Here is a 26,976-nt window from a genome sequence, read left to right as displayed (position 1 = left end):
CTCTAATAGTCTATGATTTTATAATCCTGGAATCAGGATGTTTAAAAAAATCATTTTAAAAAAATGATTTTTAAGGTCTTTCCCTTTTTTTTTCCTCTGGGGTAATTTATTTTGTTGCTTGTGCCTTTCTTGTATTTCTGTTGTCTGGGGTTCCTTTTCTTCATTTCAAAAGCCCTTGATGTCATCCTTACATTTTCTTCCTTTCCTCCAGTCTCTGATAATGAATGACTCTTCTCTTGCCAAGGCCAGCCCTTCCGCATGTACCTGTGATGCACCTTTCTTTCCAGCTCTCTAGCTGATTGCCCCTTCACTTACTCCCCCCTTTTCTCCATTTATCAGTCTCTCCCTATGTACTTGGCTCCTTCCCTATAGACTGCACATGTTTAGGTCTCTACCATACTTCAGATTCCTTTTCTAGATTCTACCGCATCCCCTCAAGCTATCATTCTAGATCTCTCCTTCATCTCTCAGCCAAACTCCTAAGAAAGCCTTGCTACGTTGTTATGCGTTGGGAGCAGGGATAGTTTCACCTGACACACAACTGGCACTTAATAAATGACTGTTGATGGTTTGAACGGGGGCAGCTAGCTGCTTTCTTACTCTCTCCTTATGTAGTTTGGTTATGATATCTCTCTTAGTTTTTGTGTATAGACATTTCTGGTTTACCTTTTGACTCTTTTCTGGCATTTTGTCTTTCGTGAACTTCCGGCTATTTGAATGGCCATTCTTTCCTTCGTTGTAGCTGCTCCCTATTGGTAGCTAGCTTGGTAGACAGACAGATGTGGGCATTTTTTGCTTCCGCTATCTTTTTCAATGTGTTACCCTTTTGATTAGTCTTGCAGGGTATCAGGCAAATACATTCTTACTTTTGGATGCATTCTATCTGTAGCCAGGAGATTATCACTTTTATATTTTATGTACAGGAATCCAACTCTCATTCTCATATACCATCTTCTTTGCCAGCTGTTCACTTCCCAAATAAACAGGTCTTCTCTTCTATACCCCTTTCCTTCTATGGGCAGCAGTGATGAAAGTACCACCTGCGCTTCTGTGGGCTTCATTTTTTTGCCTGAGACTTCATAATCTTTGGCAGTGTTTTCTCAGTTACTTCTGGCAGTTAGTCAATAAACATTTAGTAAGCATTTACCATGTGCCAGGCAATGTGTTAAGCTCTGGGGATACAAAGAAAGGCAGAAAACTAGTCCCTGCTCTCCAAGACGTTATAGTCTAATGGGGGAAATAACATGCAAACAACTATATATAAATAACATAGGATAAATTGGAGTTAATCTCGGGAGGAAGTCACTAAGATTAAGGAGGACTAGGAAAGGCTTTTACAGAAGGTAGGCCTTCAGCTGAGTCAGGAGGCAGAAATGAGAAGGGGAGAGCTCCAGGCATGAGGTATAGCTGTTGAAAATGCTCAGAGGTGAGAGATGAGAGTGTCATGCTCAGGACTCTCATAGCTAGTACCTTTTTTGCTCAAATGAATCATCAGCAAATAATAGTCATCGGATTTGACAAATTTTGGGAGGTTTACTGTTATTACACTCCTCTGTTTGATATTTAAAGCTCTTCATCCCCTGGCCCCTTTCTGTGTCTCTGGTCTTCTGCTTTACCTCCCTCCCATACCCTCCAGTCCAGCCACGAGGTCCTCTTTGTTCCTCACACATGAGGCTCCATCTCTTGGCTCTCTGCTTTTCTAATGGTTATCCTCAATTCCTGGAATGCCCTCTCCCTCTCCTTCCACCCTTTTGTCTCCCCATTGATTGTTTGAAGTACAGGGTGATGGTTGTATGACCATCAGGAGGAATGGAATGGATTTGACATGGCCAAGAAGTAGAAAAGAGATAGTCAAAGATGACTGAGACATAGGTATCTTTGACATCCATATGGAATGTGCTGGGGGGAAAAACCCATCAAACTTGAGTACTTGGAAGTAGTATTTTGATTACTTGGATGGATCCAAAATCCCTTTGACTTGGGGCCCTGCTACAAATAGCAACCCTCTATGCCTTCTTATCCTATGTAATTTTTATCTATGTCCTGCCAAAAATTCCCATTTAATTCCATGTTAATAATAATTCCCATTTATATAGTGTTTAGAGATTTCCTGAGCGCCTTCATCACAGTCCTGTGAGATAGGCCAAATAGATATTATTGTCTCCTTTTTGGAGATGAGGAAATTAAGAGGTGAGGTGACTTTCTCATGGTCACGTAACTGAGTGTTCAGCACATTACCTGTGGGTACTCCCTTCTCCAGAAAGAAATCTTCAGGGGCAGCTAGGTGGCACAGTGAGTAGAGAGAGCACTGGCCCTGGAGTCAGGAGGACCTGAGTTCAAATCCAGCAGACACTTAACACATGTACTATGTGACCTTGGGCAAGTCACTTCACCCCAATTGCCCTGCCTTCCCCTCTCAAAAAAAAGAAAAAGAAAAGAAAGAAATCTTTGGGCCCAACTTTTTATAGTGCTTTGGGGTATAAAAAGCACACTTCTTAGAGCTCCTCTGTCCAGTTGGTAGATAGGCAGTCTCCTTCAAGTTGAACAAAGGAGCAAAGCTTGACTTGAACTATCTTATGGGATAGCTGGGTGCTGACATTCTGACCTTGGATAGGCTTTTTTCCCATGGTGTCATTGCCCCTCCAAAAAACCCCAAACAAAATAAAGAGCCCTAAAAGTAATCTCACAATCCCAGTATCATAGACACACTTGGCATTTTATCATGGTCTAGAGCAGCGCTTCACAGTTTAAGAAATGCTGAAGGGGTAACGAGTGGAAAAAGTTTAAGAAGCCCTGCTCTAGAGTCTCTAGAACTGTTCTGGTATTTTAAATGAATGCTCTAGACAATTGAAGTTTAAAAACCGTTGTCAGGAAGATGGGTGGGCTGATTAGTGACCATATGTATTGTGTCATGTATCCACCTATGGTGTGACATAGGTTTGGGAATTTCTTAAAAAATTGTAAGAGGTGTGCATGTTGCCACTTCTAACCGCTGGGGACTTTTCCCCTAGGGTTGAATTATATTTTTAGCAAGTACATCAGGACCATCAGGAAAAAGCATTGAGAGTTTACAAAGAAGAGTGAGAGAAAGCATCTTAACAATTGTTTAGCCTCCAGAGGTGACTGCTGCCAATTCATCCTGACTATTTTTGGCTTCTGCTTCAGCAGCCCCTTGGTCTGACATCCCTGCTTATAGGCTGCCATCTCTGGAAAAGCCCTCAGTTGTGCCTGTGACCAGTTACCCAGTGTTCATGTCCTTTCCTTGACTTTCCCCACCAAAGCAGGGAACAGGAGTCATCCTCAATGCCACCACTGACTAATCACAGAGAATATTTTTCTGTCTTTGCAAAGTTAATGTTAAAATATATCACATTTCTTCTGATAGAAGATTTTGTAAATGGCTATGTAATGTTTCCTATCTCAAGGGAGCCATCTGCAGGCCCATGTAAGCACTGCATGTCAACACCTGTTCCATTCTGTCACTTACTGAACAGCTTGAAAACTTCTGATGGAGGATCACAGAATTGTAAGAGTAGGATGGAGCTGTCGAAGTCACCTAGTCCAAGCCTTAACCATGGAACCCCATTACAGCTTCCTCAGCAACTTGCTGAGCTCCTCCAGTGATGGGGAACTTGCTGCCTGCCTCCTGAGGTATTTCTCTTGGTAGACTGCTGTATCTGCTATTAGAACATTAGTTCCTTGAAAGTAGGGATTCTTTCATTCTTCATATCCCTAAAGCCTTACATGTTGTCTGGCTCATGAATGCCTGTTGGTTAATTAATCTGTAGTTAGAAGTCAGTTTCCTCTTCTATATCCCAGTTCAGAAGGCCTCTTTTGAGGTCTGCTTATACAACCCTAGCTGCCTACTAGATAATTCCATTTGTATGTCCCAGGGGACAGGGGATTGGCCTTGGCGAGGCTGTATGGCATAGGACACTGGTGTTGGAGTTGGAAAACCTAGGTTTTCCTAGGTTTAACATTAGGTTGTTAATACCTAGGTGACTGTGGGCAAGTCACTTAAACCTTTATGAGTGTTGATTTCCATTTTCTGTGAAATGGGCATGATAATTCTTTCCCCACCATCCTCACAGGAGTGTGGGTTTTTATTGTTTCTTAAGTTTGTTGAGCTTCCGTTCCTTATTGTATAAAATGGGGATATATTATTTGCATTGCCTGTCTCAAAAGCCTTTTGGTGACCAGATATGGACCACTTTGGTAACGAAAAAGTCCTATTGAAGTTGAGCAGTGACTATCTTTTCCGTCTCAATATACCTAAACCAAAAGTTTTCATCCCTTAGAGCTCCGAGATTCTCCTGGTGACTTCCTGCTCTCTCAAACAGCAGCAGCTTTGTTGTGGGCCGCAGTATTTCATTAGTGTTGTTTCATTTTTCTAATTAAAAGGTTTACTTTTGTAAAGCAAAAAAAAAAAATCACTCTATTGAATTTTCTTGATAAATTATTTTTGCAACTGGAGTTTCCTGAAACAAGACACATCTACACTATGAAGCTCTGTAGGTATCATTATTTTTTTTCTTTTCCTCATTGCTTAGAAAATAGCGCATGTCTTTTAACATGCTAGACCTCTAGTATGTGTGTATGTATGTGGAATTTCTGGGTCATGGTCCTGCTTGTCATGTGTGGCAAAAACCTTAGCTACAAATTCTTTTCTCTTTTAGGAAGATCCAGCTTTCTTTGGTCAAGTACAGCTTTCTACCTTGGTGCTGAGAATCCTTAAAGAACAGGTGAGTGTTTTGAACATTTTTTTCTCTCCTCTCACATAAAAGTCAATCTACAATACTCACAGACTTTAAGGTAGGAAGTAGGAGGCGCTCCCTTTGTAGATGGTCAACCAGAGAGCTCCAATGGTAGCTATAAAATGCACGGTATCCCAGCAGACCTCTCGGGTGGCTTCTAGCACATTGGTTAGATCTTCTTGGGAGGAATGATAGAAGAATGTGGAAAAGAATCATCCGGGGAGAGAATGTGTGGCTGGCTTGTCATCTGCACTGATGGAGGGAGGCCCTACGTGGAGGATGTCACATATACATTCGCTTAGGGGGTTTTACTACGTCCAGATCTAGCCCTTCATTTCTGCTTTAAAATTTGCAGTGGCTCCCTACTGCCTCCCAAGTAATGTTAGGGCTTCTTGGCCTGGTGCTCAAGGATCTGCAAAGCTGGCATTGCTGTCTTTCAAACCTAATCTTACTCTGGCTGTCACCGAAACACACTATTCCTTTTCTCTCAACATCCCAGGCTTTCTCACCTCTGGCTTTTGCTCACATTTTGATGCCTTGTTCATTGGATGTCTTCTCTCCCCCTTTTTAAATTTGAGTTCTTACACAGCTGTTAAGGGAAGCCTTTCCTGATTCTACCTTCCCTTGCCAAATCAGAATGCCCTTTCGTCCCATGAAGACCCCACAGAGCACCTTCTTGTGCGCCTCTGATAGACTTGCTGCCCTGGTGTATGTAGTTTCGTTGTCTATGTGTGTGTCATGAAGGGGCAGTGTTGCATGGTGGATAGAGCTGCAGCCTTGGCATCAGAAAGGCCCAAGTTCATATTCAGCCTCTGACACATATTGGCTATTCTGGGCAAGCCAAGAAAACTCCCAGTGCCCAGGCAAGTCTGTACTGATGGTAGGCTTCAGGGCAGCTGTTGATTTACATCATTTGACTGAGTTTCCCCCACTAGAGGCCCTACACAGGTCTGGAAGAAAAAAATACATCCTTCAGTTGTCTCCCTCCTAGAGTTGTGAGACCCATGAACCCAAATAATGAGGCCTTTTCTAAACCCTCTCTGTGACCACCCCAGTGCTCTGTATGCCAGAGGAGCTTCATAAATACTTGGTCAGTTGAGCCGGATAATTTTGCAGCTGTGCCCAGCCGATGTCTGTACTCCCTACTCTCTCACCTGCCTCAGCTCTAGGGAGATGGGGAAGAGCCTTGGACCTAGAGTCAGGAGACCTGGTTCCAAGGTGGCTCTGCCACCTTACCATGAAGAGCATGGCCTCTCTCTGAACCTCAGCTTCCTAATGTGTACAATGGGGACGAGAATATCCGAAGAGTTAATGTGAAGATCACAGGAGAAAGTGTACTTCAAAATGCTTTGTAAACTGTGCAGCGGGATCATTGTCACTTGCCTTCTTAAGCGGCTTAGCGAGGCCCAGAATATTTTCCCTGTGCTCTTGAGCCTCTCAGACTCCCTGGCTTCTGTAGAGCTCAGCTCGGGAGCCACCTTCTCCATGAGGCTTTTCCAGCCCCCACCTGTTAGTGAATTACCTCGTATGTGTTTAGGTGGTATATGTATATGTTGTCTCCCCAAGAGAGTGGTAGCTCCTTGTGGGCAGGGACTGTTTCATCTTGGTCTTTGTCTCCCCAGCACCTGTGTGCCCAGCAGCACATAGTAGGCCCTTAATAAATTCTTGTTAATTGATTGATTGAAAGATCTCTTTCTCTTCAAGTCTTTTGATTGTGTTTAGGGAAGAATTAATGAAAAATGAATGAAGGAAAAAGCATTTATGAAGCACTTGCTAGGTGCCAAGGCTGGTTTGTGGCGCAAGGACTGGGTGAGGAGGAGCAAGGGGAATGGGCATGGAGGCAGGAAGCTGGAAAGGTGCTGGAGGAAATGGGCAAAGAATAGGAAGAAAGCCTCTCCGTTGAGCAACTGCTAATCTCCCTTCGTCCACAAGAATTTCTGAAGAGTTAGTACCTTCCCTCCCAAACTCCCTTGTATACAGCTAGCACTGACATAGCTCTTTAATATCTGCAAAGCATTTCACAAATATTTTCTTGTTTAATCCTCACAACAGCCCTGTAAGGTAGGTCTGTTATTATCCCTATTTTACAGTTGAGGAAAGTGAGGAAAACAGGTTAAATGACTTGCCCAGGGTCACATAGTCAGTAAGCATTTGGAGCTGGATTTCACATCCAGTGCTCTGTGCACTGTGGTGCCACCTCGCCGCCTCTTTGTATATATTTCTATATGTTCACTTTATATTTATATATATATATATATATATATATACACACACACACATACACACACATATGTACATGTATATACACATACACATAGATGCATACATTACAAATTATACAAATATATATACACGTATACATAAATATGTGTGTTTGTGTGTATACTTGTTTACCCCATTTGAATGGAAGCTTTTTGTAAGCAGGGATTTTTTCATTCATTGTACTTCTCTCCCCAGTGCCTAGCATGGTGCTTGCCTTATAGAAGTGCTTTCTAAATTCTGGTTGACTGTTTGGTTGGATGGAGGGGGAGCAACCACAAATTCAAGGGGATTTGCCCGCCTCATCTATGGAGCACTTAATCCCCAAACTCTATTACTACAACCAGATGGTTTGTAGGACGAAGAAAGGGCATGAAAATTACCCGGGCCCAGTGTCTGCCTTCCTTGGTGGTGAACGGCCATCAGGAAAACAAGAAAACAGTAAAAAGGTAACAGCCTGCTGACTTGGCACCGTACTGGATTGCCTACCTGCTGGGTTGTGTTCATTAACTTCCCTGGGTAATTATTTTGTGGATAGTAATCTGAACATCAGTGACTGGGTATAGCTGTTGCCCTGAGACATCTCCATGTCATTTCTTTGCTCCAAAATATTTAGTGGTTCCCTGTTGCCTCCTGAGTAAAGTTCAGATTGTTCCACTGATTGGCAAAGTTACATTCTGGTGCTCTTCTCTCCTAATGGCACCTCATGTTCCTTCCCTTCATGTACACAGAGTACACCCAAACCAAATGATTCTCTATTCCTCAAACATTTCTTGTGTCTTTGAACCTTTGTTCATACTCCAACTTTCCCCTTCTCTTTGCCTGTTGAATCCTATTCTTTAAAACCCAACCCAGTTGCTGCCTCCTCCACAAGTTTTTCCTGACCTAGTATAAGGGTTTTTTCCTTGGACCTCACACAGCACTTTGTTTTATACTTTGCTAATGCACTTATGTTTTATTGTATATTATAATTATCTGTGTCTTATGTCTTCCTTTAACAGTAACATATCGTTCAGCCCAAGTAGATGCTTAATAAATGGTTATTTTTTTTTTCAGGTGAACTGGGGTCTCTCCATCACTAATGCTGGAACCTTTCTTTAGGCTGCTGTTTTTCAGGGAGTAAGGGAAGTTAAGGGAACTGTGAGTAGTCTGAAGAAAGTGATAGGATTGTAGGATTTTAAAGTTGGTAGGGATCTAGAAAATCCCCTGAAGCTATACCCTCAATTTACAAATGAAGCTTCAGAGGGAAATGACTTGGTTAAGGTCACATAGGTAATGTGTAGTAGAGCTGAGATTGAAACCCACATGCTCTAACTTTATGTTCAATGTGCTTTTCATTATGTCATCAACTGGCATTTTTTAAAACGGTCAATCCTGCTACTCACGTAGGAAAGCAAAACTTAGAAGTCATCATGGAGCCTCTAATATTGTTAGTCTAAATGCCATTGATAGAATCATAGCATTTAGAATCATAATTCTTGGAGAGAAAGGGTTTTTTAAATTGCACGTATGATTAAATAGCTAAGTGGTGTAGTGGATAGAGTACAGGACCTGGAGTCAGAAGGACCTGAATTCAAATCCTGCCTCAGACGCTTAACTAGCTGTGTCACCTTGGACAGGTCACTTTATCCTGTTTGCCTCAGTTTCCTCATCTGTAAAGTGAGCTGGAGGAAGAAATGGCAAACCACTCCAGTATCTTTGCCAGGAAAACCCCAAATGGGGTCATGAAGCATTGGACGTGGACTGAAATGACTGAACGACAATGAATGATTATACAATTTGAGAGTTGCAAGGAATATAGGTTACCTTGCCCAACTCCCCATCTAGAGCGGGGACATCCCTCTCATTCTCTTCTAAATCCTTTCTGGTGATGGTTAAGGTCTTTTTCTCCTGGGACAGCCAATTCTACTGTGTAATTGTGGGACAGCTCTATGGAAGTTCTTCCTTAGGTTGAGCTAAATTTAGTCCTTCTGCAGTTCTTGGGCCTAGTATGCCTTCCTAGAGATGGATAGAAAAAAATCATTCCTTCTTTCCCATGACATCTTTTTGGATATTTGAAGACATTGATCGTATAACCTTTGTCATCTTTTCTCCTTTCACATAGCTTTCAGATACTCCTGGATATTCTCTAGTTGGTCAATTTCCCTCCCAAAACATGTTCTCCAGAACTGAACACATTCCTCCAGATGGGTCTGGGGACCTCAAGGCAGAGGACAGTGCATTCTTACAATCCCCTCTTAATCTGGATGCTAGATTTAAAACGAGAGAATGTCAGAAATTGTGGAGACCTCACAAATTTACAGTGTTATTAGACTTTTTTTTTTTTAGCATCCATGTCATACTTGTTTCATATGAGCTTGTGGTCTTTTGAAATGTTCGTGCTTTTTTCCACATGTGAACTTCTTTGAACTCAGTCTCCCCCATTTGTACTTGTTGCAGTTGATTTTTTAAAACCTAAGTGAAAAGCCATTATGTTTGTCCCCATGAAATTTCATCTTTTTTGCTTCAGCCAGTTTTATTGCCTGTAGAAATCTTTTTTTCTGGCATTAATTCACAGTCTCTCCCACTTGGGGGTGCCAAATTGTAATGACAGTAACTCACATTTCTATAGTACTTAAAGTTAATGGCTCATTTAGCCCAACCTCAGAATCAGTGGATCTGTGAGTTGTTTGGGGTTCAGTTATTCAACCAGTGCAAAGCTACCTACCTGTACTGTCCTCCAGCCTATATTTCTTAATCTTAGCCACAAGCCTATCATGAGAGAGGTTTTGCTGGAATGTAAATCTCCTATGTCTATGGCATTCTCCTCACCTCCCAGTCTGCTAATTCTTCCGGAAGAATGGGGCAGGTCCGGCAGGGCCTGGATCTTGGAGATCCCAGCTCTCTTTTGGCAATGCTCAGAAGCCATCTTTGAAGAATGAATTCTAAAATGTTTTCCAAGGATAGAAATCCAACTCCCTGGGTTGTTTGTAAACCTTCTGTTTTGCATTTTTTAAAAATCAGGACTTTATTTGTCTTTGCGTGTTTGGCCTGCATCTTTCCCATTATCCAGAAGCCCAGCTTTCTAGTGTCAGTTACAGAGGCCTGCCAATCAAAAATCCCATTGTCACCATACTTGAGGGTGTATAGTTCATCAAGGTTCGATACTTAAACTTACTGAGCTGACTGATCATCTCCTCACTTACTTTTGGATTCCACCCCCTGCTAACCAGTCTTTTATCCTTCTTGGTCCAAAGAGAGTTTTCCTTGAAAGAGAAAATAGAAGGAGGAATTGTGTTGTTCAGCCTTCTCAGCCTTGTCCATTATCTGCTCAACCACCCCGATCATCTGCGCTATCCCTTCTTTGGGTCTTTTTGGGAGGCAGGATGGAGTAGTGGAAAGAATGCTGGGTTTGAAGTCAGAGAACCTGGATTCAAATGTGCCACTTAGGCAAGTCACTCAGTCTTTCTGGGCTTCTGTAAAATGAGAAGGTTGGACTAGATAACCCTAAGGTCCCTTTTAGCTCCAAGCCTACAAGTCTATGACCTTTCTCCCCCAACACTGCTTTCAAAAACAGACAAATAGGAACAAACCCTTTTTGTTTTCATTAGAACATTCATCACCAGCTTCAGCAGCTTTTGGTGCTTTTTAGAGCCCCTAACACAAATTGTACAGGAACGTGCTACTCTTTTGTGTTTATCCTTAGTTACTTTCCCTTGTTTCCAAATCTGGCGCCTGTCTTTTTAAAATCTGAGATTGCTTATGAATTTTCTCTGTATCATATCAGGTTTTCTTTAGGCAGCTTCTCTTTCCCTTTGTTGGAATCTCTGTGTGTGTGTGTGTGTGTGTGTGTGTGTGTGTGTGTGTGTGTGTGTGTATGTGTGTATGAGAGAGAGAGAGAGAGAGAGAAATATGAGAGTACAAGATTGTGTATAAGAGAGAGAACAAGGGTTTGCAAGAGAAAAACATAAGTAGGGGTGTGTGTGTGTGTGTGTGTGTGTGTGTGTGTGTGTGTGTGTGAGAGAGAGAGAGAGAGAGAGACAGAGAGAGCTGTTGATTTTTGAGTAGTTGAAGTTCTCCATCACTAATCTCATGCTTCCCATAACAATTTGTGAAGTTTGTTTCTCAAACTCCTCGTGTGTCCAGGTGGTCTGTATATATCCTGATGACAACATTGCTTCTGGTTCATGCTCCATTGATCTTCATCAAAAGGTTCTCCACTCTGTTTCTCCCATTAGGTTCCTGGATTTCCTCACATGAGTGTGTGTGTGTGTGTGTGTGTGTGTGTGTGTATGTGTGTATGACAAGAAGATATATACAGGATAAGCTGGATAGGGACAATCTCAGAGGGAGGGCACTTATGTGTTTGCATATTGACATCTGAGGCCATGGGCTTATTGCTGGCTTTCTTCTTGGATCCCATCTTCTCATTTTCCGGTATTGTACCTGCTATTCCGGAGTGCACAGTTTGTCAGAGCCAAGTGGGCAGTGTTACCTCTCTCTCTGACGGCCCTTTGCTTATATTTACAAAATTCCAGGCAAACATGGCTTTTTAAGCTGTTGGTAGGTATGCCACATTTCTTGCCAAAAGCCCATTATTTCTATAATTTAAGCTCTGGTCCAGAAATTCAATCCCATTTTCAGATATGATTTTCTAAATCTACCTGTGTATTTCTCAGATCCGTCTTCCTCTTTTGGATCCTCTGTATTTAGTTGGCAACAGTAACAATACTACCTGTGTCTCCAAGGCCTTCAGTGTTTTGCTTCTGATGTCGCAATTTTTATCAAAGCAAAATTAGTTTAAGTGAATCTCCCTTGGGTAATTCGTATAGTTAAAATATAAAATTTGGGATTTGTGTGTAGCACAACTTTGTATTGTAGGAGTTGATAAGGCCTCAAGGAGCCAGTTATATGTCTTCCAGCTGTGAGAATCTGTAATAATGGCTGTGCTGGGGCGCTGCTTGCTGACTCTCTCCGCACCTGAACTTTATGGAGCATCCCTGGGCATGCATAAATCTTCTGTGGGGAAACTGTATCCCAGTGGAGGGGAAAGGTTGGGAAGGGGTCTGACTCTTTTTGAAGAATGTGTGACTTTGACCATGGAGGGACAGGGGATGAGGCAGCTGTCACTTGTTTGCCATGCAATAGGAGTTCACCTGTTGCTATACTCTCCATATTTTGGGGCTATGGCTTTAGAGGAACATGCCAGCTAAAGGAGGGCACAGGGAAAGGAGTGGGGCTGGTCACAGCTGGCATAGAAATTAGCTGTAGAATGATAATGCCATGCCAGCTTCCTGTGCTGTGCCAGCTGGGGCTTTGCCGGACATGGTTGGACTGTGGCATTTTTTACTTTAGTTCTCTCTCTCCTGCCTTAGTTGGTAGTTCCAAGTTCATTGCCCTTTCTCTCTTTGTGTCCCAAGCGCAGTGCCTGATACTCAGCAGGTCATTTTCTTTTAGATGCCTTTGTTCGAATCCATGAATTAAAAAAGAATTCACCTTTTAAGACACAGCACTCCAATATACAGTGAATAGTGAGGATCCCTTTTGCCTGTCTTTCTGGACTTTGAATGGTATTCTCTGCTGGGTCACAATACTGATTCTCATGTACTCACTGTGGTGCAGTGGTAAGTGTGCTGGACTTGGGTTTGAATGCCCCCTCTGACACTAGAAGCAGCATTGCTTCTAGAAAATCACTTAACCTCTCAGTCTCCATGTCCTCATACATAAAATGGGGATAACAATTGTAGTGCCTGCCTCGCAGGGCTGTTGAGGGGACGAAATGACAGGCTGTATGTAGAGCACTTTACAGAGCCTATCAAGGGGCACCAATAACATTATCATGAGCCACACAATTTTGCCTGTGTGGCCAGCTAGGGTCTAGTCACTTAATTGACTAAAAAATTTAATTAAACTAAAGGATTTTATCAACAGAAGCACTGAATTTGGAGTCCAGGATCTGGTGTGTAATCCTATATCTGCTGTTCACCAGCTCTGCCACTTTAGGCAGCTCTGTGGGTAACCTCTGTGGGCATTGTCCCCTCCTTTATAAAATAAGGGGACTCTAGATGATTGCTAAGGTCTTTCTTAGCTCCGAATACTGTGATCCTAATTCATCTACAGAGCTAGAAATTTGAGGTCAAGCATTTGCCGCATATCTCCTTAGAACCCTTTTCTTCCTTCTGCTTAGAGGCCTGGAGTCTGGAAGAACTGAGTTCCAATTTGGCTTCGGGTACTGACTGGTTGTGTGACCCTGGGCAAATCACTTTGCCTCTACTTGCCTCAGTTTCCTCAGGTATAAAATAGAAATAATAATAATACTGTCTTCCCACGGGGTTTTGTGAGGGTCAAATGAGATCATATTTGTAGAAGTGCTTAGCATAGTACCTGGCACACAGTAGGTGCTTAATAAATGCTTATTGCCTTTCCTTTTCTTCCTCTTTCCCTGTCTAAATAAAGCTGTGCTGACTAGATCCACTTTATATTTATGTTATATAATCTCGACTGGTTGCTTACTTTGGCTAAACAATCCCTTTACACCTCCACAATTGACTAAACTATCTCACTGACTTCCCCATTCTCACTTAGCTTCAGCCTCTCCCCACCTACCAACTGCTTCTCTAGTGCCTACAAACATGCTCATGTCTCTCCCATCCTCAAAAAACCTTCACTTGATCTATCCCTGCCAAGTATTATTCCATATCTCTCTTCCCTTTTGTGGCTAAACTCCTTGAGGGGTCATCTACAATTGATGTCATGACTTTCTTTTTCTCTTCTTCACCATCTACATTCTGATTGCCAACCCCATTATTCAGCAGAAACAATTCTCCATAGTTATCAGTAATCACTTACTTGCCAAATCTAATGGCCTTTTCTCAGTCCTCATCCCTTTCCACCTCTCTGTAGTCTTTGACAACATTGGTCATCCTCTTCTTGATGTTCTTCTCTCTAGGTTCCTCTCCCTGTTTTCTTCCTTTCTGTTTAACTGCTCCCTCTCAGTCTCCTCTGCTGGATCTTCATTCAGGTCAGGCATGATAACTGTGAGTGTCCCTGAAGGCCCTGTCCTAGGCCCTCATCTTGTCTCCCTCTACTGTTTCACTTGGCGATGTCATCATCTCTGGTAGATTCAATTATCATCTGTGTGCAGATGATTCCCAGATCTGTTTATCCAGGCCTAACCTCTCTCCTGAATTTCAGTCTCACATCTCCAATGGAATGCCCCATAGACATCTTAAACACAACATGCCCCAAATTGACCTCATTATCTTTTCCCTGAAACCCTCTTTTCTTAAATTCCCTGTTAATTTTGAAGGCACCACCATCCTTTCAGTCACCCAGGCTCACAACATAGGTGTCACCTTTGACTTCTCTCCTGTATACCCTGTTCTCTCTAACACTCCTGTCACCTTGTTGCAAGCCCTTATCACTTCATACTTGGTCAATTCCAATAACCTTCTGGTTGGTCTCCCTACTTCAAATCTCTCTTCCCTGATCATGTCATCCTCCATGTCCAGTAACCTCTATTTCATACCTCCAGTATGAAATCCTCTGGTGTTCAAAGCCCTTCATAACCTGGCTTCTTCTACCTTTCCAGTCTTCTTATACCTTTCTCCCCTATATACTCTGCAATCCTGTGGCACTGGACTCCTTGCTTTAGTTAGAACAGTTGATTGGCACAGGATGAGTCACTTAACTTTTTTCAGCCTCAGTTTCCTCATCTGTAAAATAGGGATAATAATAGCACCTATTTCACAGGGTTGTTGTGAAAATCAAATGATAATTTTTGTAAAACTCTTTGTAAATCTTAAAGTGCTATATGAATGCTATTATCACCTCTGAGAAGACACTTCATTTCCTAACTCCATGCATGTTCCCAGGCTGTCTATCATGCCTGGAATTCTCTCCTTCCTTGTCTCTGCCCCTTGGCTTCTCTAACTTCCTTCAAGTCCCAGGGAAAATTCTACTTCCTACTGGAAACCTTTTCTCCTCCTTCTTAGTGCTAGTGCCTTCCCTCTCCAATTTATGCTGTCTATATCTTGCTTGTGTATAGTTGTTTGCACGTTGTCCCCAATTAGATTGGGAGCTCCTTGAGGGCAAGGCCTGTCTTTGGCCTTGCTTTGTATACCCAGCACTTAGCACAGTGCCTGGCACACAGTAGGTGCTTCATTGACTATTGATTGGCCAAGATCTGAGGAATCTCAGCAGAACCAGGGCAGGATTCATCAGAATGCCAGCTCACCTTGAAGGTGAGTTTATAAAAACCTTTTCCCTTTCCCAAAGAGGCTTTGCCAATCCCTTTATTCTTGTCAATTTTTTCCAAACAGAAAATGTACTCCCTAGGATGTTGCTGAGCAAAATGCTAGTACCAAGGCATGAGGTCCCTGATAACATAGCAACAGAGTAGTTGATTTGAGCTATTTCTATTTCTAAGAAACCATAAGAATTTGGATTTTAGTCTTGAGTGTGTGCTTGTGTGCTATTTACTAGTGCTTTAAACAAATTTACCACAAGGGGGCAGACCGAGTCCATGTGAGCAGCATTTGCGGCTGGCTGGAACACTGGGGACAGATACCAAATCTGAGCTCTTCTGTTTCTAGCCTATCCTCCAAGTACAGGTTTGGGGAGGATAGATACAGCCAAGGTGATTTATCTCCTTTTGGGCCAGGCTTGCAATAGCCCCCTGGCTCCCTGGCCAGGGCAGGGAGATTAAGTCTATGCTGTTTTTCTGTGTCCCGTATGGTTCATTTGGGACACCTACAATTCTGCTTCAGAGCTGACCTGAATTACAGTGGATGCTCAAGGACTGAATCCCTGAGTTGGCCAAAATTGTCTCAGAGTTTATGGGAAGCAAGAGAAATGGAACGAACACGAACTGGGAGACCTTGGTTCTAGGCCTGGCTCTGTCACCAATTCAGTGTGACCTTTGCTAAATCCCAGTCTCAGAATTGGAAAGTTCTCAAAGAACCATCCAGGGCTTGTTTCATCCTTTGCACTCATATCCCTAGCACGCTGCCTGGCACATAGCAGGTGCTTAATAAATGCTTGTGGGTAATGCATGTCCTCTACCAGACCCTCTATACATAGACATCCAGTCTTTGCTGGAAGATCTCCAGGGATGGGGAACCTCCATCCTTTCAAGGGACCTACTCCTTCTTTTGGATGGCTTTATTCATTAGGAAGTTTTTTCCTTCCTGGTAGAAACTGGATGGAACTTCTTTCTACAAGAAGTGATTGGGAGACTTCTGCCCATCATTCTATTTCTGCCCTCTGGGACCAAGTGGAAAAAATCTAATCATTCTTCTACGTGATAGTTCTTCAGATTCTTGAAAACAGCTGTTATATCTTCCCTGACAATAGCATGTTTTCCCCAAGATAAGCATGTTTAGTTCCTTCAGCTAGTCCTCGTGTGACATGGTTTTGAGTCTCTATCCTATTCTGGTCACTCTTCTTTGAACATGCTCTGGCTTATTTGGTATCCATTTTAAAATATGCCCAGAACTAAACATAGTGCTGTATATGTCATCTGACCAGGACCAAGGACAGCAGGAATATTACTTCATTCCAAATGATCATTTCTACCACCCCCCCTTTTCCCTCTTCTTCACTACTCTGTTTCTTCCAGGTAGCCCCATTATTCCAGTCAGCCAGATTCACAACCTCAGAATAAAAGTATCTTCTGTTTCTTGGTCTCCCTTACCCCACCTTCCTTATCTAATCAGTTACCAAATTTTGTCCATTCTACCTCCATCATAGCTCTCACATCCCTCCCCTTCCCTCTAGTCACATAGCTACTACCCTAGTTCATGCTCGCATCCCCTCTTGGTTGGTCTCCTTCCCTGGAGTTTCTCCCCTTTCCAAACCTTCCTTCACATGCCTTCTGTGCTCTAGAAGCTTCTCTGGCTCTGCATTGCCTATAGGACAAACTTCTTTTTATGGCATCTAAAACTTTGCACAATCTGACTCTAGCCACCCCTTCGACATTACTCCCCTTCACATCGTCTGCATTCTGCCCAAACTGACCTACTCACGGCTCCTCACCAACATCATTTCATCTCTTGTTTCCATTGTTGGTACAAGCTGCCCCCTTGTCTAGAGTGAGTTCCTTTATCATCCTCATCTTTTGGAATCCCAAGCCTTCTGTAAGACTCAGTTCAAGTACCACCTTCTACATGAGGCCCCTCTCGATTCCTCTCCTCCAAGTTCTAACAACTCCCTCCATCATCTTGTATTTACTTTGCACATATTCTGTGTTCATCGATATGTCTACACATTCCCTTCTAGTAGGTGTAAGCTGCTTTGTCTTTGTGCTAAACCCTGTGCCTGGTGGGCCATAGGTGCTTGACAAATGCTTATTGAATGATCTGGATCTCTGTTAATGAGGCCCAAGATTACTTTGGTTTTTTTTTTTTTGTTTCACTCTGTTGACCCAGTTATCTCCCTATTCTGAACCTCTGTTTTCTTTGACAAAATGAGTTAGTTGCAGATGATATTTATGGTCCTTTCCATCTCTAAAATGCTGTGAATCTGTAATGCCTTAAAGGATCTTTGCCATTGGAAGGCCAAGCGTCTGTCCCTTCTGGGGTAGAAATGACTGTTTTTCTTCTCTATGTCCAGGAGTTAGGACATCATTATGAGTGAGGCTCAGGTCAGAGATTTGGGCCTTGTGTCAGCCTTGTTGCATTTTTACAGAGGTAAAAGTGTCCCTAGACTGGTCTGGAAATTCATGGCGGGGGCGGGGTGGGGGGGGGAACTAGGTGAGAGTATGGTGGCTTTTCTTTCCTTCCCTTTTCTGACTTGTGCAAAGGGATAATTAAGGAAAGGGATAGCAAGGATCAAGGTACAAAAACGTTCCAGTCCCAGAGAACTCTCTCCCCTGTCGCCTTGGCCCCGGGGAGAGAGTGAGCTCAAACTTAAAGTAGCTGGTACCGAGTGTCCCTTCCGCCAAGTTCCCTGTTGGCTGTAGCACAGCAGTTGGACAAGTCACTCCCTTGTGTTAGGGAGCTTTGGTTACTGGGTCAAGCAGCACTGGCTCTTCACCACAGTCGGCTTCTTCAATGACTGGAAGGGTCTGCTCCCAATTCAGATGGCAGCTTTGGACAGCTTCTCTGCCTTTCAGAACTAGTCTGGTCTATCTCCAACACTCATTCCCTTAAGACCAGGAAAGAACTAAACACAACACAAGTGGAAGAAACAGAGGTGTTCATGTATTCACAGATACGTTATAATGATGATTGGAATAATAGCTAGCGTTTATATAGTGTTTTAGGGTTTGTTTGCAAAAATACTTGCAAATACTTCATTTGATCCTCACAACAACCTTGGGAAGTAGGGGCTATTAACATTCCCATTTTACCGATGAAGAAACTGAGGCACATTGAAGTTAAGTGACTTGCCTAGGGTCACATAGCTAGTGTCTGACGTTGGATTTGAGTTCAGGCCTTCCTGACTCCAGGTCTAGCATTCCATCTACTGTACCACTTAGCTGCCAGGGGGTAGATGGGGTCCGCCAAGCACATAACATAACAGTTCTTGCCTAGTTTATTGCCAGGGAAGGTTGCTAGCTTTCACCAAGAATTTTCACTCCTAGAAGAAAAATAAAAAGTACATATCCCAGTAGGTGCATACTCAGACCATCAGTTTTCCATCCCAATTATACCACAGTCATTTGTGTCTCTTTAGTGTTGATTCTTTTGTACAAGCTAATTGCTGTTGTATGAAGGGTTTTCTTAGTGTGATCTCTGATGGTTTGATAGCTAGTGTAGTTTGTGTCGTAGATATAGTGGCTGTCTTTTCCTTTTGGGAAATGTCACTTGTCATGGGAGTAGATTTTGTGTATGATTTCTCCATTATGTTTGTGTTTACATCCAGAAGTAAACACAAACACAGTGTCCAAATGATGCCAAAGCAATTTATTGTAATGGTCCACTTCAGTGACCTTACTCAGCAGGTTAGGCATTGTGCATAGATAGATGCCCAGGACACGTTTGGTGAGTCACCTGGTCAGTTCAGGCCAAATGCTAGTTTGGTTGCTCTGTTGAATAATGTGACATTTGAAATATAGAGAATGTATACTTCTCCCAACTCACAGGATTGTGAGACTTGAAGCTGGACTGGACCTTCAGGGTCATCTCACACTACTCCTCATTCTGTCGATGGGGAAACTCAGGGGCAAGGAGATAAGTGAATTGTCCAATGTTGCACCGCATGGCTGTACTGGAGCCAGGGTTCTCTACTGCTTCCGATGTATGGTTCCAGTTACTCAAGTCTGCAGACTGAGAATTAAACATGGGGAAGTTGGTGTGACAAGGAAATGTGGAAAAAGGCTAGAAGTCCTTTTATTTAGCTTCCTTTGTGGGTTTTCCCCCCTGAAGTGGGCGACCGGTTGGGAATGTCATTGCTTGTATGAGGTCCTCCAGGGCCAGGAGAAGGGTGGCTTCCATTTCTTTGGCTGTCAGGGTTGACCTTTTTTTTTCCCCTGCTATAGGATCTAAAAGTGGAAGGGTATTTAGACACTCTCTAGTTGAATCCCTTTGTTCTACATATGAGGAAATTGGGAAGCCGAGAGAAGTGATTTGCTTAAGGTCACCATTCCTACCTCCTCAGAATGAATGACCTTTATATGCTTTGTTTTCCTTGGCCGGTATAAAGATCACCTTCCCTAATGCTGTACATGTAGCAGGCATAGAGGTTCCTTGTTTTTATCAGAAGGCTTTCAGTGCTTCGCTAATGCAAACATTTCTCTTGCTTCCTTGCCACCTGCCTATATTACAAAATAGCTCAGTGGCCTCCTGTCATCAAAGTGGCTTTGCTGATCGCTCCTGGCTGTCTTGGAGAGTTTTGTACATTTGTTTTTAAACATCAGATTGGCGCCATTTATCTTGCTAGCGTAGCATTGCCATTCTGGGGCAAACTCCAAACAGAACATGCAAATCTAGTTGTTTTTCTTTCATTTCCCATGTTTTCCCATTGGTTCTGCATGTGTGGAAATTCTCATTTTTATCAGTTCTTTCCATGGACACTATGTTCCTCTGACAGAATTGCCACGTTATACAGTTATAGACTTTAAAATGTTCAGCCTCCTTCAAGGGCTTCTTGTCATTTACTCAAAGAATACTTGTTGCCCTAAATTCTGGGCCTCTCAGTGTAGATTTTCAACCCAAGCTCTGGAAACCTGTTCCTCTCTGCATCACGTGCTCTCTGTGGCTCCTTCTGCATCCCTCCCCCATCATACCACCTTTGTGGGCTCCCCAGTATCTTCCAAAGCACCACTTGTATGAAGCAGTGGGCTTGGGGCGGAAGACCTAGCTGTGTGGCTGTGGGCAATCACTCTCTTTCTCTGGGTCTGTTTCTTTCCCAGTAAAATAGATATAATAATACTTTTACTATCTCCATAGTATAGGATTTGAGCTGATATGAACCGCAAAGACCATTTAGGCTCCTTATTGGGAACGAGGAAGCCGTGTCCCAGAAAGGCCAAGTGGGTCACAGGCCTTGACCCTGGGGTTCTTTCGACTACTCTAGGCTGCTCCTCCCAAGGACGTGGACAGGAGCGGGCCCTGTAGAAGGTGAGCTGTGAATGTTATAATTAACTCCTTGTTCTTGCTCATCCTTTTTGTGTCATCCCCTGAAAGACTGCTGGTATGTAGGATTGAACAGTTTTGATTTGATGTTGCCCTTTTTTGTCTGGGCCAAAAAACATAGCAAAGAGAATCTAATTTTTGCACTCCTCTTGAGTTGCTGTTTCTGCCTATGATTTACTAAGCAACCAGTTAGTCAGCTTTTGGCAGAGCAGTTACAATGCACAAATATGGGCAAAAGTATGTTCTTTAGGACTTCAGCGACGATAAAAATTCTCTGCCTGAATTACGTCCGTCATGTTCCAATATGAATTACTTGGAGGACCCTTTAGACCCATTGTATCATTAACAAACATTGATTAAGTGCCTACTACATGCAAGGAAGGGGCAGCTAGGGAGAGCAATGGATAGAATACCACACCTGGAGTCAGAAATAGCAGAATTAAATTCAGCTTCAGATACTAGCTGTGTGGCTAGTCACTTAACCCCCATTTGCCTCAGTTCCTCATCTGTAAAATGGAGACAACTGGAGAAGGAAGTGGCAAACCATTCCAGTGTCTTTGCCAAGAAAACCCCATGGATAAAGTCCAAAGTCATGTAGAGTTGGGCATGACTGAGCTACTGAACAACAGCAACGTGCAAGGAAGGCATCAGTGCTGGGAATGCAAGAACGACAACAAAAAACAACTCCCTGCCCTCGAGTAGCTTTGCTCCTCCATTCCTCTTGATTACTCTGGGATCATTTGGCTTCTTAGTAACCCCACTTGGTAACCTTTGAGGACGTTCATCTTAAACTAAGTGGGCACCTGGGCCATTTTACAGTTCAAAGGTCCAAATGGGATTGGAAACCTGTTCCATTTGGCACTGGAGAAAAACCCTCGGATCTATCCTAGTTCACCTGGGTGAACATCTCCATATCTAATCAGTTGCTAAATTTTGTTGATTCCACTTCGAAGGATCCTTCTTTCTGCACTCCCACACCCACCGCCCTATTGTAGACTCCTAAATTGGATTCTATCTCTCCTTTATCTAATCCACTGTCCACACAGGTGCCAAAATAGTCTTCCTAAAGCTTGAGCCTGACTATATCATTCTCCTATTCAAGAACCTTCAGGGGCTCCCCATTGCCTCCAAGATAAAATACAAGTGCCTTGTCTTGGCATTGAAAGGACTTCAAAATTCAGCATAGCTTTCCAGACTGATTTCTACAATGCAATCAAACTGGCCTAACTTGCTATTGTCTGAAGCCAGCACTTCATTTCCTTTCTTCAGGCCTTTGCCCAGGCTGTACCCTATACCTAGAATGCACATATTCCTTACCTCTGCCTCTAGTTTCCCTAGCTTCTCTCCAGACTCTTATGACTAGCCTTCCCTAATCTCTCTATCCTTAGCCATTTCCTTGCATTCACTCAGTAGAATGTAAACTTCTTGAGGCTGGGAACGATTCTCCTTTGTATCCCTAGTGCCTAGCACAGGGTCTGGCATGTAGTAGGTGCTTGATAAACACTTGTTTGAGTGCATTAAATTAGGATAGATGATGTTTAGCTATCTCTTTGAAGATTGCAAAGTACCTTACATCCATGATCTCATCTGAACATCTCAATAAACTGGTAAATAGGCACTAGAGCTGTTGTAACCTCAATTTGCCAGATGAGAAAATTGAAACTTCAACTACATGACTTGCCCTTCATCCCACAGTCAGTGTGTCAAAGGAGAGATTTGATCCAGGTGGTCTGGGACCATGTCTGCTACACCATGTTGTCTGTCTAACAGAACAGGGCTGTTCACTCAGTTGGGTTCTGGTCCTAACTCTGCCTTGAAGTAGCCAAAGTAGCCAGCTGTCATTGGGGAGATCCCTTCCCTTCCAGTTGAATTCACTAAACATGAATTATTTGCATTGTGCTAGGCCTCGGGGACACAGAGACAGAAATGAAACAGGTCTGCCCCCAGAGAACTTGCTCTCCTCCTCCTTTGTACAATTAAGGAGTCGGACATGTCTCTACTCTCCCTTTCACTTTCACTCTCATTAGTAGATGTATATATAAAGTCGTATTTGTATCACATTTTAAGGTTTGCAGAGCACTTTACAAATATGATCTCATTTGATTCTCACAATCAATATCCTCATTTTACAGATGAGGAAACCGATGCAGACAAAGGTGAAGTGACTTATCCAGGGTCATACGTCTAGTAAGTGTCTGAGGCTGGATTTGCATTCTGGCCTTACTGACTTAAGGTTTAGTGCTGTGTGCACTGTGCTACCTAGCAGTCTCAATGATTATTACATGTTACTAATAATAACACTGAACATTACCAGTAACTTAGCATTGACAGTAGACCAATATTATAATAGTCATGAGACAATGCATAATAATTCACAATGATACATAGCACTTTAAGCTTTACAGGGTACTTTTTAGGGCCTCGTCCTAGATTTTGTGGAGGATACAACAATAAAGAGCTTTGTTGCTGACAGCAGAGCAGCCTCATTTTCTTCCCTGCTGTTTTCCACTTCTTTGAATGGCCCCAGGTATTACTGAACTCCATTGCGTTTCTGACCCAGCCACCTGAAACTCTGTTTGCTCTCAGTTTATATTCCTTGGCATTGAATCTCTTCTTTATCTCAGCTGAAAACAAAGCCTTGATAACTGCCCTGGCTTCCTTCATGGGAGATCCACTCATGCTACTGAGTCAGAGAGAGACAGAAAAAAGCTCTTTTATGGAGAACTCACCCAGGACAGGCGTTCTCATGGGGGCAGAAGAAGTGAGACAAGGACACTCTCAAGGTCTCGAGAACTTTGGAATTGATTGTGTGACATGGGAGACCCTGGCACAGGACCGCTCAGAGGAAACACAGGATGCACGTATTTAAAGAATCCAACCCAAATGTTCACATGGACTATTTGTGCCTGACCTGTGGTAGAACACTCCCAGTTTGTATTGGTCTGATCAGCCATAGTTGGACACACTGTAACTTGACTGTAACATAGTGATGTCATTTTGGTCCTCTTCGAGAATGAAGGACAGCAACCAACCAATTCATGCTATCGAGTCAGAGAGAGGTACATAGTGAAACTCCTTAACTTTGGAGGAAGGACCCTAGGGGACAGTTCCCTGGGTCAGAAATGACATTGTGCTATTACAAGAACTTTTTCCTGGGCTGGGGTGATTGTTGTTATTTGTCTTTTATTCTTTAAGAGGACCATGATGTCAGGAAGATGATGCCGTGACTTGCAAGTGAATTGAATTTAAGTGAGGGAGGGCTGGGCTGTGCAAGGTCACCAGCTTCATTTTCTCTTCTTGAGCCATCTGGGTCCAGTGGTAAGGTATAGATCAGGATGACTGGAGATGGCCCAGGATGCAATGAGAGACCTTGACCTTTTTAAGCTAAGGTCTTTCTGAGTTCTCACTTTGATTGAGGCAACTCTCATTCAGTGATTAAGGATGGTTAAGAAATAAGCCTAGGAATGGCCCCTCTTATTTAATAATAAAAAAAAATCAATCTGGGAGGGGAAGACCCTCAGGGTTTCTGGCCAAAACAGAAACAATTACTATTTACATTCACTCTGAGACTTCAGGGCCCAAACCATGACCACTAAGTAGTGCTTGGACTGGGTTTAAAGTATGTATGGTGTTTACGAAAGAAATCTAGCCAGAAAACCCCAAGGTATCTTGCTAGGTTTCAGCCTTCAAAATTTACTTTCCTTTGGGCAGATCACTGGCATGTAAGGTCATGATACCCCATGTGGACAGAGGGGAAGGAAGGGGAGGTGAGAGGAGGAGACCAAGGCCTGGAGAGGCGAAGTGACTAGCCTAAGGTAACGTAGTTAAAAAATGGCAGTCAAGATTGGAGCCCAGGTTTTTTTTTTTCAGTCCAAAGTCAGTGTTATTTTAATTCATTCAAAGGATTTGTGTTACTGTATTGTGCTTTGCTGGGATTTCCTTAGCTAGCATTCATTGCCTTATACAATTTGGTCCCAGCCTGCCTCTCTAGAGTTATTTCTCTCTGTTTTGTTTTGCACACAGGGTTTTAACTAAAAGGCTAGATGCAGATAGATCACTAGGCCTGGAGTTGAGAAGACCTGAGTTCAAATCTAGCCTCAGACATTTACTAGCTGTGTGACCCTGGGCAAGTCATTTCACTCTGTTTGCCTCAGTTTCCTCAACTGTAAAACAGGGATGATAACAGCACCTACCTCCCAGATTTGTTGTGAGGATTAAATGAGATAATATTTGTAAAACACATAGCACCTACTATGTGCCAGGCACTATACTAAGTGTTTTCTTTCCCCCCTCTCTCCCTTTCCATATATTTCCCCACCTCTCCTCCCTCAAATCCCATACTTGTCTGTGTATTTGTATGTGTGGTTTTTTTCCCCATATACCTCCCATCTTTACCCATTGACCTTCTCAAAGTCCCGCTCAGATTCCACTTTCCCTGTTCTCCCAGGCAAAAAGTAAAATTGCTTCTAGGAGAGTTAGGGATACTTGTGAGTCAGGGCTTTGCACATAATAGCCACTTAATAATTGTGGAATCATTGAAGTGATGGGTCCTTCAGCTCATCTAGTGGCATGGTATATTTCCTGAACGTTTGTGTTTAAACTGATAGATTTATATATGTTATGACTTCTATACTTATTAGATTATAAGCTCTTTGAGGGAAGGGAGCAAGGTTTATTTATAATGATATTTCTCTCAGCACCTAACAAGTACATCACGCACAATAGGTGTTTAATGAATGTTTGGAGAATGTTTCACCTTCAGCGTTTTCCTGGGCAACCTGCCCTTTGGTGGGGCTGTGCTTTGATATTATCTTAAACTAATTTCAGCTGGATAAGTATATTTGGTTGGGGTGGGGTGGGGGATGGAGCATGCTGAACACAAAGTAGGATCATTCCTTGCCTGTACTTGGGCAGCGCTTTGCCTAGAGTCAGTTCCAAATGCCAGAGGGTCACAGAATGAATACAGTGTCAGAGGACTTGTTATGGTTGGCTTGTTTTCAGTAGTCAGAGCTTTGTTTTGAATGTTAGGCCCCACTTGCCGTTTTAAGATGCTATTGATGTATGAACTTCTTAATACAGAAATGCACAAATTGTAATTCAGACTATTTTTGTAATCATCATCATCTGTTGTCTACTGAAATTGCAAGTGTAAGCCCCTCTGCCTCCCCACCCCACCCCCCAATTTGGGGAAAATACTTTCCTAAGTAGAAGAAACTTTTGTATTAGTGTGGTTTATTGTACTGTGTTTTGCTTGTATGTTAAGAAGGAATAGTTTTCTTTGAATCATAGACACTTGTGAAGTCTAAGTAATACATTTGCGTGGCACAAATTTAACAGGGTTTTTTCCCTTGTAACCTTTCTCAAAGGCTTTGCTGCCATTTGCGTTACACCACCCTCTCCTACTGTAACATACCAGTAGATTCTTTCAAGGTTGTTCTGAGAGAACTGCCTCCTCCAAATGCTACTGACTATATGTCATCCTTGAGTAATTCATGGGAATCGGTATATCATAGGTACACACACACACACACACACACACACACACGTGTTTTCATCTGAGGCTTTTGAGGGTGTTGAATGTGTTCAGGCTAAATGCTCCTAATTGTGAGTTTGGAAAAGACTGTTCGTGAGCACAGATGTGTGTGCACTGGCCAGTCAGTGCTCTTTAATCTTCAAGAATGCTTGGGAAGTGGAGCCTTACTGATGGGAATAATGGCAGAAATAGAGCTTTTTCCCCCCCTCTTTATAACCAAGAACAGTCTAGCTTCAAACCTAATTGTTGCTGACTTGTCCTCCAGCCTCAGGTGATCATTGGTGCTGTAGCAGAGTGGAGAAAGCTGCTGAAGGACCAGGAACCCTGCAACCCTGGAGGGAGTGTGCCTTATATGATCATGCCTGAGAGGGCCTGGGCTGCCTTTTCACTCCCTGCACTTCCTGTTTTCAGAGACCTGGCTGGCTGTATCTAACTCATATCATTCAGTCAACCTTACTGGAATACACGTGAATTGGATGTTGGGTTTTGCTTTCACCCTTTAGTTGCCTGGAGGCAGCATTTACTACGTAACCGTTCATTTTGAGAGCTAAATAGATGGGAAGGCCCAGTTCTTAGAATTAACCTCACAAACCTAGGACAGAACCTGAGTACAAATTCAGTTTCTTCATTTGACCTATTACAAAACTGAGGCCCAGATAAGGAAAGTGATTTGCCCAAAGTTGCACAGCAAATTAGAACAGCCATAACACAGGTCTTCTGAATTGTAGATTAATGATCTTTCCATAATACTTTGCTAACTTACGGTCTATATGGGACTGTTAAATGTGCATTATTTGGCAGATAGCCGGTAATCCATAATCTGTGTAGAGGTCAGGAGTACAAAAATCTTTAGAAATATGAAATTCATGACAAT

The 26,976-nt window shown here is 42.8% G+C and overlaps 1 protein-coding gene across 2 annotated transcripts in view; it reads left to right on the top strand.

Moving 5' to 3' along the window:
* The window catches only part of GNG7 (G protein subunit gamma 7), a 364,198-nt gene that overhangs the window by 51,856 nt on the left and 285,366 nt on the right, over positions 1–26,976 (top strand). For both annotated transcript variants that reach the window (XM_036756425.1, XM_036756410.1), the window contains exon 2: positions 4,677–4,742. The gene's annotated coding sequence lies outside the window, so the exon portion shown is untranslated. The remainder of the gene's footprint in view (positions 1–4,676; positions 4,743–26,976) is intronic.

The sequence above is a fragment of the Trichosurus vulpecula genome, chromosome 1, assembly GCF_011100635.1.
Source record: "Trichosurus vulpecula isolate mTriVul1 chromosome 1, mTriVul1.pri, whole genome shotgun sequence".
NCBI lineage: Eukaryota > Metazoa > Chordata > Mammalia > Diprotodontia > Phalangeridae > Trichosurus > Trichosurus vulpecula.
This window is presented reverse-complemented; position numbering and strand designations above follow the sequence as displayed.